This window comes from Ursus maritimus, unplaced genomic scaffold (assembly GCF_017311325.1).
Source record: "Ursus maritimus isolate PB19 unplaced genomic scaffold, ASM1731132v1 scaffold_30, whole genome shotgun sequence".
Lineage (NCBI taxonomy): Eukaryota > Metazoa > Chordata > Mammalia > Carnivora > Ursidae > Ursus > Ursus maritimus.
In genome coordinates, this window is record NW_024425564.1 from 32587152 (window position 1) to 32604816 (window position 17665).

General features: G+C 39.3%; 1 long non-coding RNA gene across 1 annotated transcript; it reads left to right on the forward strand.

The window, feature by feature from the left end:
* The first annotated feature begins 6268 nt into the window (after window positions 1-6268).
* On the forward strand, window positions 6269-11934 carry LOC103678377. The gene is made up of 3 exons (XR_572672.2): window positions 6269-6541; window positions 9787-10018; window positions 11456-11934. It is a non-coding gene; the product is annotated as an uncharacterized LOC103678377 (long non-coding RNA).
* Window positions 11935-17665: the final 5731 nt, after the last annotated feature.

Consider the following 17665-nt stretch of genomic DNA (forward strand, 5'->3'; position numbering starts at 1 on the left):
CTAAGCACCTTCTGTTCTATGTCACACAGAACTTTCTCAAGGGTGACAGTGCTTCTCTTGTCTGTGCTCTATTTAAAGAAACACAGGGAGCCAAGGTCAATTCAAAGGAAAGAAGTGGTTTATGATCCCGAGCTGCATGGCCACAGAACTGTTTACGATAGTAGAGGCATTTTCTAAACTCCAGTGAAAGGAATTTAGGACATCACTCAACAGCTGAATGGTATTCCACGTATCTGAACTGATTATTATTCCATAAAATAGAAACAATGTGGATTAAAAACTAGGAAAGGAAGCAAAACACCCCATTGGTTAAAAACTGAGATTCTAGAGTGACAAAGACCAAAACACAGTTCCAGAAACTTCTCATCGTTGAGTCTCCCAAGAAAATCCCTCACTTCTGTGGGCTTCAGTTTTTTCTCTTCTATAAACTGTGTGATACAGAACTCAGAGCTGTTGGGAAGATGAAAGGGAGATGGTATTGATGATCCCTCCAATTAATAATGGCTGTGGGCTGCTGTTTCAAACCGGGGCTTGCCCAGGTTTTTGTGTCAGACTCAAGACATCATTATTTTATCTGAATAAAGCCCTCAAGCATATCAACAATGTGGCATCGGTCATCTCTGATGTGTTTGTTTAACATCATCTTCTCTGAAATCGCTTCTCCTTAGGACGACTCTTTTCCATCCTGGCTTTTTCACGTCTCCAAACATAGACCCTGATTGACCTCCAGTCTGCCTCAAATCTTCTTACTCTATAAACGAATCCTCAAGATCCCATGCAGTCTCATCGTTTTAATTACTACCCATACATTGATGATTCCCAGTTAAAATATATATGTATATCTTTAGCTGTTTGTTATCCCCTGTGTTTAAGACTTTGAAATGCAAAAGCCAGGAATTCAACATTTCTGGAACTGAGCCCCTATTCCTGTCTCCTTCCATCCCTACGACACTTACCACTCTTGGCTCAGCCATCACAGCTCAGATTATCACAAATCAACTTGCAGTTCCTGCAGACCCTCTCTCTTCCTCAGCATCCAAATCCAAGAAACTCTTGTGGGATCTTCCAACCCAATTATTATTATTTTTATATTCTCTCTCCTCCTCTCCTTTCCAGTTGCTACTCCCCCAATTCAGAAGGTCATTGTCTCTCCCCTAGTCTTTTGAAATCACCTGCTCACTGGTCTCCCTATTTCCATCATTTTCTCCTTTCCCGATGCCAACATCTCTCAACATGTGGTTTATCTGAATTGTAAAGCTGGTCTTGAACCTCTTTGCTTAAAAGTCAGTTTGGCATACAACAACCACTATCGTTGAACTAGCCTCCATCACCAGTTCCTCCTTGATTCATATTTTATGTTTGGGCAGAACCACAAAACAAAAACATATGGGTTCTCTCATTCAGGAAGATTTTATATCTTCTCACCTTTCATCCTACTATTCTGAGTGTATGAAGTATTCACTTCTACTTGTGTTTTCATGTAGTAACTCATCCTCATTCTGTAAAATTCGTTCTTCCCTAACTCTATCACACAAGTTTCTTTCCTTGGCTGGAATAGTTGTCTGACTCTGTGCTCCATTGCATGGCATAGCTTTATTATGACTCTTTATTTATTTATTTTTTAATATTTTATTTTTAAGTGATCTCTACACCCAATGTGGGGCTCAAACTTACAACCTGGAGATCAAGAGTTATACACTCTACCTCCTGAGCTAGCTAGGCATACCTAACAGGACTCTTGAGTTATTTCTACCCTTCCAGTTAGATATATGCTCCTCAATGGCAGGATTTTATCTTATTTTCATTATGAATTTCTATTATGTGGCACATGTTAAAAACTTAACAAGTGTCTATTGTACAAAATTAAACTAAACATGGCCGTTATAATCATAGAATATTTTAGAAATGCAGTAATAGGGTAAATTCTAGGAAAATATGAAGTATAGTAGATTCCCCCATCTCCTTACCTGCAGGGCATACATTTCCGAGACCTCCAGCAGATGCCAGAATCCAAGAATTGTATAGGACCCTATATATATTGTGCTTTTTGTCCTATATATATATACATGCCTAGGATAAAGTTTAATTTATAAATTAGTCACAGGAGGGATGAACAATGGTAACTAATAATAAAATAGAACAATTATAATAATATACTGTAAAAAAGTTATGTGAATGTGGTCTCTCTTTCAAAATATCTTATTATCCTATATTCCCCCTTATTCTTGTGAGGATGTGAGATGTAACGTGCCTGCATGATGACATGAAGTGAGGTGAATGACGCAGGCATATAATGTAGCATGAAGCTACTATTGACCTTCTGATGATTCCTCAGAGGGAGGATCCTTTGCTTTGCTGTGGTTGACTCCAGGTAACTGAAAACACAGAAGACAGGACTGCACATAAGGGGGATGATAGTAGTAAGAATTTTCTAAATCTAGCATATACTATCATCCGTACTCTTCAATGAGCTTCTTGTAAAGTCAATGATTTCCCCTGAAGTGATTTTATTCCTTTATCAGCATGAGAAAGCTGAAGCCAGAGTAGTAAAAATGGCAGGGGGTAGAGTCCAAAGGCCTTCTGCTCCCCAAATGTTTCCCTCAAACAATCCGAAATGAAACACTTTGCATGCTTTGGAACTTCTACCAGTTAAAGATCACTTTGGGCTCATAGAGGAGAGTCGGTCATTAATTCATTTATGTCTGCTGGAAAGTAGAATATTTTCCTCATATTAAAGACTTGAGATAACTTTGGCTAAGGAAAGAATTTTCCATGTGGGTAGCAGAGAAAATGAAGGAGAGCATTTTCTTTGACATGTAGGGCAATGGAGAATAGGGACAGATCTAAGTGGAGTGACCACGTGCGGCAGGATTTGAGCAGCATAGCGGCATTATGGCGTTCTCCTGGCAGTGTGGCCGCAATGGCTCTACATTGCTTACCTTGCGGACAATTCACGTTACAGTCTCTGCAAATGGAGCTCCCAGTGTGGCTGTAGGTGGTGGCTCTGGCTGGGCCTGGGGGAGGAAAGATAAGAGCTACTAAGGCAATGTAGAGCTACAATGGGTAAATGCACAGAACCATCCAGATACTGTGCTTATATTCGCCTTCGTGCCTGCAGGCTTCTTTCTAGTAGACCGAGGCATACGATATTTAAGAGCAAAATCAATTTTCAAAGTAATAAACTCTCTCAGATTCAGCGTCTAGGCGCAGAACTATAAAAAAATAAGCTGTCAGAAAAATCTCTAGTGAATGAGCATTGGGCATATAAGCATTTTTCCCCGTTGACAGATGGAAACGACGGAGAACAGAGGCTTCTCCATCCGGAGAGGTCTCTGGTTATTGCTATCATGTTCAACCAGGTAGATTTGCTGGCCATCCACTGAGCAGATTGAGTCTTAATAGGAGGGTGGATCTATATTTTGAGTGTATTCTGTCAATTATGGTAAACTTCCCCAATCAAAAACAGCACACACACACACACACAGGGTATGACATAGTATCCTATTTTTCTGGTTAGTGAAATTATTTATAAGTATACAAAATAGGACCAGGTATTTGAAACTGGAACCATCACAGAAAACTTGGACTAGATTGCCACTTATGTTTTTATGCAGAAAAATTCTCATGACCTACCTACTAAAAATGGCTTATGTTTTATTGGTCCTTTCAATATAATACAGTCCATCTTTAGAAAATAAAATTCCTTAAACTAGAAGATACTTAGTGGATTCGTACCTTCAAATTTAGAAACCGGTGTCAGTGATTAAATAAGAAGAATACATAACATGTCACAGGGATCTTTAGCACAGATGAATTTATGATTGGACACATACCTCTGAGGACAACGGAAGGCTTCAAGCTAGTCCTTCATATAAAGTCACTTTTATCATCCTTTTCTATACTCTATGAACCCAAAATATGGTTGACTGGATGTTGAGAAGACAGAAAATTTCTGCCCACTACTGAAAAAGTGGATAGTTTATGGCTTTTTCTGAAAAAGTTTATCACCACCTATAGCATCCATGAAAGCAAAAAGGATTCTTCTAGTCTTAGTACTGAAATAATGTTGAAATTAGGTATTTTGGAGTTCCTATGCTTCCTTCTCTGGAACCATCCCCAGTAATTTAGTCAAGGAATGTGATAATAAGAAATAACCAGTCTCCACAAAATTTAAGATTAAGAGAAACAGAATATTTATTCACCTTAAAACTAAAATTTACCAAAATAAAGTCAGGGAAAAAATGTTCGATAATAAGAAATAAGAGAGGGCATAGCTAGAAGAAAAGAAATCAGAGGACTACTCATAGTTTTGCAAATTCAGCATTTCCACTGTTTGCTTCCAAACTTAGCTGAGATAAGGTAAACATTTTTGGAAAGAAAAAGCAGGCACATTCTGGCTTTCTTTAAGGCGAGGCAAAGTTGCTTAAGAAGCAATTTCATCAATGTTTTATTTCCTAACCAATCCCATCATGTAAAAGGAATTACCAATCAAAACATTTCATCAATGGCTGATCAAGGCAGCTAATGGTCTATGTAGGTACATGCTTCATGACCTAGAGTAATTTAAATTAATGTGATGTGACTAACAGCTGCCAACTCTCACCCAGCTTGTGAGTAAAGAATAAAAATAAGAAACAAAAGATTAAAATTTCTAGCTCGCTATATCCTACCAGTTTGTTTTCTGGGGTATTTTATTTTATTTTATTTTAAAGATTTTATTTATTTATTCGACAGAGATAGAGATAGCCAGCGAGAGAGGGAACACAAGCAGGGAGAGTGGGAGAGGAAGAAGCAGGCTCTTAGCGGAGGAGCCTGATGTGGGGCTCGATCCCATAATGCCAGGATCACGCCCTGAGCTGAAGGCAGACGCTTAACCGCTGTACCACCCAGGCGCCCCTCTGGGGTATTTTAAATACTGGCTTTTTAAGAAATTGAAGGGGAAAATCCAAGTACATAATATTTCAATTCTAAATTTTCTATAATTTTAATGGATTATTTCTATAGAGTTCATTCATTCTAATGGACAAGTGGTCTGAATATATATTTAAAAGGGGCACACAGTTGACACATATACTCATGAGAGACCCAGTCAAGTTGAACAAACATTATTGCTAAAGAACCCAGTGGATAGAGGCAGATGACAAAGCGCGTTTCCTGAAGGACACGTCAGGATAGGAAGTTACAAGGCCTGGGTTTAACTCTTTGTTCAATCTCTGAGTACTGTTAAGACATTTAAACTCTGTTTCCTTATTCAGTTTAGGTCAATTTAATAAAAATATATTAAGTCCAGTAATTTTTACGTTGTCTAAGTTGGGCTGAATGAGTAGTAAGGTCCATTCAAGCAAGTTTGGTGATTCGTCAATCCGTTATAAATAAAGCCATTAATATCTGTGCGGAAGATTTACATTGAAGGAAATTTGCCTTCTTTGCTTCAGGTTTAGGACCTGGTTTGCATTTGTCAGATACACTTCCTCTCTGAAGCAGGTGATCCTATATACATGAGTATTGTTCTCATTTCCCTCTGGGAAGTTACCAGGATATGCTTAGCCTATCAGCAAAACTTCGCTCTAGAACAAAGCTTTTCACATAGTATAAGACAGGAATTAATATATGCTGTTGTATTAATGAATAAGGAAAAGGAATATATACATGCAGAAATAACTCATTTGAGTCTTGAATCTTCCAATATTTATTGGTTATTTAAGGTACTCCTAAATTGTACTGTTAGCACAATCTCCTTGTTTAAAGTCTTATATCTAGTTTGAAATGACTCCAATCCTGTCGGCAAGGAGAAATATCCTTTTTTTACTTCCTACAACACCTCCCCCCAAAGCCCTGGGTCAAAAAACTGAAGTGTCCATCTGTTTCAATATCGCCATATTGGCATAGCAAAAATTTTACCCAGGGCTTGAACCGCTTCTGGACTAAAACTTCCCACCCATTGTAAGACTCAAAATGCAAACCTGGTTTGGTACGAAGGCCTCTCCCCGTCCCCCCCCCAACGCACCCCCCCCCAAGCACTACGTGCCCCACACCCTCCCCCACTCCACCCCTCCCCTATCCCACCCCTCCCCTCAGGCTTCCACAGGTGGGAAAGATGACCTGGAGGGAAAGAACTGGTGGCAGCTTCCTTCCTTCCTCAGCTCCCTGACCTTTCCCCCCTCCATATGGTTCCTGCTGTGTCCGACCCCCTGACGCAGGGACACAAGGCAAGCTGAGAGGAAAGCCCTTCAATTAACAAGAACTCTCCCAGAGCTAGTGTCAGCGTTCTAGGGCTTGGCAGGAGTTTAAAACTTATTTCCTCCTGAGACTTGTGAATTCTTTGGAGACCTCAGTGCTTCTCCTGCATTTCACTCCTCCTCCACGCCCCCCCTCCCCCACGCCCCATCTAAGGAACTTGCCAACCTAGTTCCCTGCAGCATGGCAAATGCCCTAGGACTCCAGGGGTACTTCTGATGTCCCTCTGCCAGATGGCCCTTTTGAACTCAAGGGTTTATCTAGGGGAAACATGGAGTCGTCCTTCACAGTGAAGTCTTTGCGGGTGAGTACCACCCTTTCTCTGTCAGCTTTTTATGCATCTCTAGGTTGACTTGGTCACCAGTCCTCTGTAATTTCCTTTTGCAAAGGGGACGTGCTGAGGAGGCAGGGCTCATTTTGGTGATTTCTTTAAAGCCTCATTCTCCTAAAGTAAGGGACATCCTCATTTCCCTCCTTCGGGTTGGGAGAGAAACACCACTCTCTTCCAGAAAATGTCCTCAAATATAGTCTCCATTTCCTAGCTCCAAACTCATGTATACCTTACACGTGTGCAAGAGGAGGCTCAGAAAAGTCCAGGGTGGAGCGCCTGGGTGGCACAGCGGTTAAGCGTCTGCCTTCGGCTCAGGGCATGAGCCCGGCGTTATGGGATCGAGCTCCACATCGGGCTCTTCCTCTATGAGCCTGCTTCTTCCTCTCCCACTCCCCCTGCTTGTGTTCCCTCTCTCGCTGGCTGTCTCTATCTCTGTCAAATAAATAAAATCTTAAAAAAAAAATTAAGATTAAAAAAAAAAAAGAATAGTCCAGGGTACTCTTTATTCAAAAAATGTTCTCCCCAATCTTAAGCTGGTGCCATCTTTAAGATGTGCTGCACTTGACACATTCAATTAAACATCACATAAATAGCACTAGCAAATTTTCCTATCTACTCTTGTTTATGTAGAGATAAGTGTGTTTGTTGACTAGTTCTGAGAACTTATGAAAATTGCTCTTTGAAACATTATTATATCTGCCAATATCTTATTATAACATTGCATATGGTTTATACTTATGTAAAACTAAAATAATTGGACTGTACAATGATAAATCTACAGATGGCCTTTGGGACTTCCGTTTGCAATGCCCAAACTTAGGCTTTTCATGGAGCGTTATCAAAAACTAGTCAACATTCTTGTCCCAGTTTGAGATGTTTCTTATCCTGTTTTGCATTTAACAGCATAAAGGATCAGAAATATTGTTACTTAAATATACATTAAGGAATTCAGCACCAAGAAACACATTCTAGGCAATTATGAAGCTGCATTATCCACTATAATAGTCACTAGCCACCTGTAGATACATACATTTAAGCTAAGGAACTTACAGAAAATTAAAAATTCTAGTTCTTACACGCACTAGCTATATTTCAAGTGCCTAATAGTAATAATTAGCTACAGACTACCATATTGGACAGTGCAAATATTAAGAACTATTTTTTGCATCATTATAGACATTTCAGTTGGACAGCACTACAGTAAAGGAAAATGTTGAGATTAAACCCATATGCATGAAATCAGATACTCGCCTTGTCACGGGAGGCAGAGGGATGTTTGGGGGTTACTTAGGATGGGCCTCAAAGGCAGAATTGAGGGTTTGCCCCCCTATAAATGACTAGATGCCTTTTCTGGGACAGCTCAGCTTTTCTGGGTGATGTGATTTAGGAGGGTTTCAAGTCGGGCAGTGTATTACAGAACTGGTTCCACTGAATAACAAGGTTATAGCTACCAGGAAATTTTCTTAATATAAGGAGATCTTGACCTTACTGCCTGAGAAACTTTGAAAGACAGTCCTCAAAGATGCAAAGTGAAGACACTACCTGGTACAAATTGAACTCACTGATAAATATTAACATTTATTTTTTTTAAAGAAATCCACTCATTTTACAAATGTGAGATATTTCCATTCCCTTTTCTTGTGTCCCTAAAATAGTTATGATTTAGATTCCCTTATTTGTTAGGACAACAAGGTCTACCGTCATGGCGGCTAAGATGTCACTGGAACTTTTCTAGGGGAAATTGTAATGCAACTTCTCTTTCTAAAATTTATTTATTCTTCTTTGCTTTTTAAAATTGACTTCTTTTGTTTCAAAAGAGCAGGAAAGGATGAGATAAAACCTGGAGACGGTGAAAAAAAATATATCCTGTTTGTCTGTTTTCTGTACAAAACAAAAGGTTAGAGCTATTATTTCTTCTCCAAAATAAAGCAAATATCTCTTTGGTCATCCATAATAGGTCAGAACTATTTTGAACAGTTTGATGTCATTTCTACATCCCTCAAGGAAACAAAGGGGAAAGTCAGAGGAAGGGGAAAGGCAGCTTTGATAAGTTATGCCAGCCACTGGTCCCCAAGAATGAAGCATCCTGTTTTTACCATGTGGCTGAAAACAGTGGAAAAAAAAAATCCACCGTGATCAATGGTATTCATTCTTTTGTTATTTCACAGTTACCTGCCATCATTCCCTAAATAAACTGAATGAGGGCCTTTTTGGTGACAACCGTGAACAATAGGTCAGTCTGGGCAAAGGTCACTGGAAAATTACAGCTTCAGGCGGAGAAGGAACAGTGACAAGCCGGAGAAAGTTCACGATACAAATAACATTCAGTCTTGAATGTCGGTCGTCATTAGATTTTATGACAGTCCTATCAGTGCCGTCAATTAATACTCCCAATTATTGTAAAAGTGGGCTGGACGACATATAAAAAGTAATAGGAAATTTAATGCTCACAAAAACGAAGAATTCTTTCCAAACAAAAATGTCTTTTAAATGGACTTTTTGTCGTTCCTAGGATTGCTATGGCCATTAATCATCCAATTATTTAAAACGACTTCTAGCAAAATGACCTCAGAGATTGCCACTGACGGGGATGAGAGTATGCCACCCCAGAACGTGCCACGCTGTCATGTGGGTTATTTTGAGCTGAAGACAGTAGAGGCCCAAAAGACTTGGGAAGAGATTGTAACCTCCCCCCTTAAGTGCCCCTAGGAATTTAGCTAGAGGGCCTGGTCCAGGAGGAGAGCTATCACCAGACAACTACAGAGTGGTCAGCTGGGGGGAACTCCACAGGGCTCTGTATGTTCAAAGCCCTCTTCTGTGTCCCGCTCTCTCCCATTGGCATAGCAAACATTTGTTTACCAAACATTTGCTCTTCCCATCTTCCTGTGAATTGCCCTCCTTCCCTTTGAAGCCCCAGACTCCTATCCCCCTCTTTCCTTAGCTCAGGATGGCATGGAAGCCTCAACTGCCCAACTTTGCCCTTGAACCTCATATCTTTCTGGCTCCCATGTGTGTGACATTAAATTTGTTTTTCTCCTGTTCAACTGTCTTGGATGTTAATTAATTGTTAATTAATAAACCAGCCAAAAGAATCGGGAAGAGGAGAGAAAAAAATTTTCCTCCCCTACACTAGCATTTGGAATTCATATACATTTGGTAGTCTTATCTCTGGGTGTCCAGGCACTTTCCTATAGGACTTATCAACATGGCGTCTACAGGATGTGATTTCAGCATGAGCACACATGCGGCAACTACAGAAGAAACGCCCCTTCACCAGTCTACATGTGAGACTGGCTTCCTAGGACACTCTCCATGCTGGGGCAGGAGGACAACAGCAGCTCTGCATTTCAGTACCTTTAGGAATAATATCTGAGACAAAGTTCTAAGTTACTTTTCTTCACGAAGATGGTTTTCTGATTAATATAGGATTATTAAACATGGAACTATCTGGTAAGTAAATTGCATTCTTTCCTTCTTGGTCAAGACTGGGAAGAAATATTTAAAATTCTAGTCAATCATCTGGATGTTTGTTTTACTTCCTGCCAAACATCTGGATATTCAAACATACCGAGATAAAGTAATACTCTTCAATGATTTTTTATGAACTGTGTAGATGTACCCTTAGATTGGGGGCAAAAAACAGTTGAAATGATTTCACAGAGCTATTTATACAATTAAAGCTTTATCAAGGGGGAATGTGATTTAAACCTCCATCCTTGGGAACATCATCATGATTTATATGGGGTTGACTTACTATTTTAAAATTTCTATACATTGTTTTCTTCCATAATAGCTCCAAGCCTCCTAATGAATTGAAAATATTCAAGTATTTAGAATCCTAATGGATTGCCACAGGGAATGAACAGAAGGTCTCTCTCCCTCCCCCTCCTTTTCCTGTGTTCAAGTTACAGGGCCAGATATATGGCCTTGAGACAACACAGAAGCAGTGTCAAGAAAACCATTTTGCTCGAGGGACCTGGCAGCTGAACTCTCCCCAAATGCTTTTAAAAAGAAAAAATATACATATTAAATGCCAATTTTAAACAAATCCAAAGATTTGTGGAGCCCTTGTTCACCTCATGATGTTGCTGTAGATATGAAAGTACACCAAATGAGGTAACAGATTATGAGAAGTCGATGCTTAGAGTCTCTTGAGTTTTCTAACAAGAGATCTGGGAAGTTTAAAAGCATATCAGGTTTCTCAGAGATTATTAATTCTGGACTGCATTTCAAAGTATATCAAGTGCAGTCTGCTTTATACCAAACAGAAGAGAATGCACTACCAGACTAAGCAGACAGAACTAATAAGAGCTCTAATAAATCAAAATAAGAAATATTTATTGAACATCTCTGTGTCTCCAGCATTGAGCTGTTAGGTGTGTGATGTATATAAAATAGAATGAAAAGGTCTGTGGTCTCAAAAAGCTTAAATGAATTGGGAGAGATAAGATGATGGCTCCGAAAATAAATAATCATACAAAATTTGAACAGCAACTCAAAATGAATGTCTCAAGGAATATCATAAACAGCAAAAATAAACCAAAGCAGGAAGAGAAAAGTCATCATTTAAATTTTTGGGCTAAAAAGGCAACTTTGTGAAAACGTTGCGGTGGAGAAAAATGTTGGCCTTCAAGTTATAGATATTTATGCCTCGGAGATTCCAGGCTTTGGCTGAATCTGTCCTTGTTCCCAGTTCGATGCTGTGTTTGTAATGGCGGCCAATGGCCAAACTGACTACAGTCCATGGTGCTCGTGGAACGAAGTTTAAGAAGTAAATTATAAAATATACAATAGCCAAGTGGCTGCATTGCAATGTAGGAAAAATGGATGCTTGCTCTTGGAAATACAATATGACACAGTAACTGAAGTTTCTCTTTGAATTTCTAGGCTTCATCTGACTACCTACCAGATGTGCCCATCTCAGAAATCTCCGAAGGCCCAGCTGTCTAGTGGTGTCAGCTTATTTCCTCTTCCTTGATTTACTATACTTATTAAGACAATCAAAAATTATTTTAACCAAGGTAAATGAAGCATGCCTTCCTTCCCTTTGACCTTTGATGTGAATGACCTAGCTCCTCCTGACATTCAGTTGTTGCTGTTACATCATTATGAGGCGCAGCGAAGAGTTTAAAGAAACAATAATAAATGACCGTGAAACCCAGTATAAAATAAATAAACAAATGAAATGTTTTTAAAATGAAGAAAGACTCCACAAACTCAAAGTAAATTAACTACAACAGAGAAAGGGAGAGAGGTGGGTAAGGGCCAAATCCTTCTGCCTTGAAGAAAGAGGGATCAAAAATAATTTTGTTGGGGTGCCTGGGTGGCACAGCGGTTAAGCGTCTGCCTTCGGCTCAGGGCGTGATCCCGGCATTATGGGATCGAGCCCCACATCAGGCTCCTCCGCTATGAGCCTGCCTCTTCCTCTCCCACTCCCCCTGCTTGTGTTCCTTCTCTTGCTGGCTGTCTCTATCTCTGTCAAATAAATAAATAAAATCTTTTAAAAAATGATTTTGTTCTACAATTGATAGTTTAATATAGTATGAGATATGCTGTTAAGACATTAAGCTAATCTCAAATGGAGTTAAAGATAGAATGCTTACGTGGAAAGTCCCTGCTGAAAACAAAGTTGAAATGGATACTCTACTAAAACAGAAGAAAATGAAAAAGCAGAGAGACTGAAATTAAAGCATATAACAAAATGAAAACAAGTTAAACCAAACAGTACATCAACAAGGGATTGGTAGGATGAGCGGCGGAAGGGGGTCGTTTAATAAGAGTGCTGTTTAAAATGCACGGGCGGGTGTAGGGACATCACCAAGCTAGCTTCAGTATTCCAGAGCAAGCAGCCTAAGGAAACTTACCATCCATAAGCCGCAAGGTAATGGGAGCAAGCTATGACCAAGAACCCAGAAAATGGATCTAGAAAGAGAGCCTCTGGCAGGCTGTGGCCTTTGGTGGAAAGACTGAACAATCACAAGGCCCAGCAGGGTGAACTAGGACACCTGCTCGACCTTCCTCTCTTCCTCTTCTGCCATCCCTTGTCTAGAGTCTCCACTGATTCACTCGGCAAAAAGCCAGAGGACAAGAAGTCAGTTAATGTGTCCTCGAAAGCACAGAGCAGTGCAAACGGGGGGTGTGGGGCTTCTGGGGGAGCAAAACCAAGATACTCAATACCGAATGCACACAACAATGACAGAAATCATCATAACTGGGCATAACATCCTTTGGAAGATTGAGTTTTTTAAAAAATTGCTTCCTCAAGATGTAATTCACATACCATGAAATCCATCCTAAAGTGTCCAATTCTGTACTTTTTAATATAGAGCTTTATAGCACTTCTAATAATTTTTAGACATTTTAATCACCCCAAACAAAATTCCCTGTCTGTTTCCCCCTACCCTCAAACTACGGCAAACACTAATCTTCTTCCTTTCTTTATGGGATTTGCCGATTCTGAACATTTCGTATACTTGAAATCATACAATAGGTGGTCTTTATGTGTCTGGCTTTTAAACTTAGCATGACATTTACAGGGGACATCCATGTCATAGAAAGTGCCATTACTTCATTATTACGGCTAAATAATATTCCACTGGGTGAATTTATGAGTTTGCTTATCCATTCTCCAGTTGATGGATATTTGGTTATTTCTACTCTTTGACTATTATGAATAATGCTGCCATGGATATTCCTGTCCAAGTTTTTATGCGAACATATGTTTTTAATTCTCTTGTGTAAATATGTACAGTGGAGATTGCTAGGTCTTGTGGTATCTCAATGTTTAACCTTTTGAGGAACCACTAAACTGTTTTCCACAGAGGTATTCCATTTTAGGTTCCTGCTAGCAGTGCACAGGGTTTGGCTTTCTCTGCAGCCTGGCTACCGCTTGTGATTATCTGTCTCTTGTAAAACTTTAGCCGTCCTCAGTAGGTCTGAAGGTGTATCTCCGGTGGTTTTGACTTGCATTAATGATGACCATTGTGTGTGTGTGTGTGTGTGTGTGTGTGTGTGTTTTAATGTATTTCTTGGCCACTTACATGTTTTTGAAACATATCTAATCAAGTCTTTTGTCCTTTTCAAAATTGGGTCATCTTTTTATTGTTGCAGGTTTTTTTTTTAAGATTTTATTTATTTATTTATTTGAGAGGGAGTGCGCGAGCGTGTGCGCCGCAAGGCAGAGGGAGAGAGAGAGGGAGAGGGAGAAGTGGACTCTCTGCTGAGGGTGTACCCAATGCAGGGCTCGATCTCACGACCCTGAGATCATGACCTGAGCCTAAATCAAGAGTCAGGTGCTCAACCGACTGAGCCACCCAGGAGCCCCTCAGATATAAATTTTATATTATTTTATTTTATTTCATTTCATTTCATTTCATTTTTTAAAAGATTTTATTTATTTATCAGAGAGAGAGAGCACGTGCACACAAGCAGCGGAAACAGCAAGCAGAGGGAGCAGCAGGCTCCCCGCTGAGCAAGGAGCCCGTTGTGGGACTCATCCCAGCAAACCAGTGGAACGGTGCACCTGCCCACCATATCTTAAAAGTTTATAAAGAGGTCCTAACTGGGCTCAGTTACATATACCATATATGTGTTTTTAACACCAGGTAACTCTTTCAAGGTTATGTCCGTGGAGCAGCCTCTGCGAGCAGGAAAGGTAAGTGGAACCCATGATCCAAGGACAGGGAAGAGGGTGAAGAGCCTCCAAGTGTCTGGGTCCAGTTCACCACTCAACTGGCAGTCCCGTCTTATTTATCACATCCTGCAACAGTACTTTCGATGTTCTATCTAACATCTAATGATCCTAGTCCAAAGTCATGAAAATTCATTCTTATGTTTTATGCTAAGAATTATATAGTTTTATCTCTGTAATTTGAGGTTATGGTCTAATATGAGTTAATTTATGTATATAGTGTGAAATAAGGGTTGCAACTTCATTCTCTTGCCTGTGGATATACAGGTGTCCCAGCACGATTCATTAAGAAGACTTTTCTTCCTTGAATTGTTCTGGCTCTCTTGCCAAAAATGAACTAATGATTAATGTATGGTTTTATTTCCAGACTCTCAATTTTATTCCCTACTACGACACTGTCTTGGTTACTGTAGCTATACAGTAATTTCTAAAATTTAAAAAAAAAATGTGAATCCTCCATTTTTTTTCAAGGTAGTTCAGCTATTTTGGATTCCTGATTTTCCATATAAATTTGGGGATCAGTTTGTCAATTTCTTGAACAAATTAACAAAACAAAATAAAATAAAAATCAGCTGGGATTTTTGGTAGGGATTGTACTGGCTCTGTGTATCAATTTGGAGAATATTACCATTTTATGTTTTCCAATCTGAGCATGGGATGTATTTCCAATCATTTATATTGTTTTTGTTTTTGATGATGTTTAGTAATTTTTAGTGTATAAGCCTTGCACTGCTTTAGAAAAATTTATTTCTGAGTATTATATTCATTTTGATGTTATTATAAATGTAATTGTTTTCTTAATTTTATTTTCAGATTACTCATTGCTAGTATAGAGTTGCGATTGATTTTTGTACACTGACTTTGTATCCCCAAACCTTGCTGAATACATTCATTAGTTCTAATCATTTTTCAGAGGATTTCTTAGGATTTTTACATACAAGAGAACACCATCCGCAAATAGAGATATTCATTTCTTTTCCCCAATCAGAATAGCTTTTATTCTTTTTCTTGTCTAATTGCTCTGGCCTTAAAGAAGTGGCAAGAATGGACATCTTGGCTTGTTCCTGATCTTAGGGAAACAGTGTTTGGTCTTCCCTCAATAACTATGGCCTTAGCTGTGGTTTTTCCACAGACAGTCCTTTTAATTGAAGTTTCCTTCTATGTCTAGTTTTTTAAGCATTTTTATCATGACACAGTGTTAAATTTTGTCAAAATATTTGTCCTGCTCCAGTCGAGATAATCGTGTGTGCTTTGTTTGTTATTCTATTGATACAGTGTATTGTGTTCATTGATTTTCATGAAAAAGTAAGAATTACTCAACAGGTGAAGCTGGGCCACGTGGTGTTGCTCCTTGGACTTGAAACCCAATGGAGTCTGGTTGACTAGATTTTGAAAGTGCTTTGGACTAGTCTAGTGAGTCCTATTTTTTTGTGTGTCCCATTTTCTCTCATTTTGAGTAAGAATATCTCTAACTCTTATCCTGTGTGCACTCTGCCCTTTTGTATTTTGTCAAAAGATAACATATCTTCAGTTTCCAGACAAATTGTACCTCAGGATAGATTACACCCAGACTTGTTTTAAATGATGAAATTTGGCACTTTTTTTTTTTTTTGAGAGAGAGAGCGAGAGAAAGAGAGAGAGATCACGTGTGTGCCATCAGGGGGTGGGCAGCTGGTGGGCAGAAGGAGAGGGAGAGAGAATCTCAAACAGACACCCTGCTGAGTGCAGAGCCTAACACAGGTTTCAACCTCACAACCTTGAGATCATGACCTGAGCTGAAATCAAGTTGAATGATTAGCCAACTGAGCCACCCAGGTGCCCCAAAATTTGGCACTTTTGAGATGAGACATAGATGAGATTTTGGACTTTGCAATGATTGCGTAATGGAATGAGACTTTTGGGGCATGTCAAGATGAAGTAAATTTATTTGTAATATTCTAGTTAATAAGGAAAAAATATTAAGTTATAGAGGCCTGGTTAACATGCACTAGAATAAGTTTAACAAGAACTGAGAGAGAAAAGAGAAAGAAGGATGCCTGTACTGGCTGTAGGTAAGAATCCTCTGTTTCAGGGTTGCATTGTGGGTAAGATAATTTCAGAATTTCCAGTGAATACTTTTGGGGCGACAGTGAGGGGATAATATCCCGTGCATTAGTACTGCATGTACCTATACTGGGACTTTCGTATGTCCTGTGATTCAATGTAGATAGTTGATGATCCGGTTTTAATTTTTGTTTTCCAGGCTATATTCCTTTGAAAGCCAGGTCCACTTAGCAACCATGAAGCCCAGTTTTATTTGGGTAACTAATGAGGCCCAACCTCTGGGTTGGTGAATTTCAGATTCTTGGTTTTACCTCCAATTTAAATTGTTACACTAGGTTTGAGACAAGAGTTTATTTTTATCAGACTTTTAGATTTGGGGAAAAAATACTGTAAAGGAAAAGGAGTGGGTGGGGTTGGCAAGCTTCTTGAAGCATAACAGTTCTCAAAAAAAAAAAACCAATTAAAGCACATGCACGCACACACGTGCACACATACATATACACATAAACTCATCCCCAAATACACACATTAAAACACACACACACATACATGATAAAAACAAAAAAGATACAGTGGAGTTTACACTGAGGTCAAAAGTGCTGTACAAGAGGGAATGTGCTGCTGAGGCTTTATATTCCAGAGAGAACAGATTCTATGAGTCTGTGTATGTGTTCACCAGCTAGAAGAAATCTTTAAAAATTCTTTCCTGCATTTGCTGCCTGGGAGTATTTAACCCAATCTCTATGGAACCCCTAGTTTTTAAGAAGTTAGAGTCATTTCTGGAAGTGTGGAGAAGATTGATGGTGGCCAAGTTTGCATTAATTCGAAGTTTCTAGTTCCACAAGTGAAACTGGATCCCTGGGGACTTGGAAATTGCTGTGGGATTTTCAAATAAACAGGCTTTGGAACCACTGATACAAGCTAATTGCTAACAGAAACTTGAGAAACTGGCAGAAAGAGCCATGCCAATGACTGGTGAAAAATATTTGGTTTGAGCAAGATTTTTAATGGCAAAGAATAGAAAGTCTCAGAGACTGGGATGTTCCGCTGACTCAACTTCTTTTGCAGCATCTGGCCTGAGTCCTTATCAGTGGATTCATAGCCATCCTCATGCTCGTTCTGTGCAGGGCTCACCCATGCTTTAAAGTAAGCTTCAAAACTGATGACTTGTTGAATTTAAAATGTTGCTTTAATAAAGAAAAAAAATATTCACATTTACATTGGATGACGGTTTCTGCGGCAGTGATGTGTCATTGACCAGTGAAATAAAGCTTGGAGATTCCTCCAGAGTTGGGCAAGATTCTTGAAAGGGTGATCTATGAGCTCTGTTTGCTTAACATTCTTGAGTTGAATAACAAAACCTA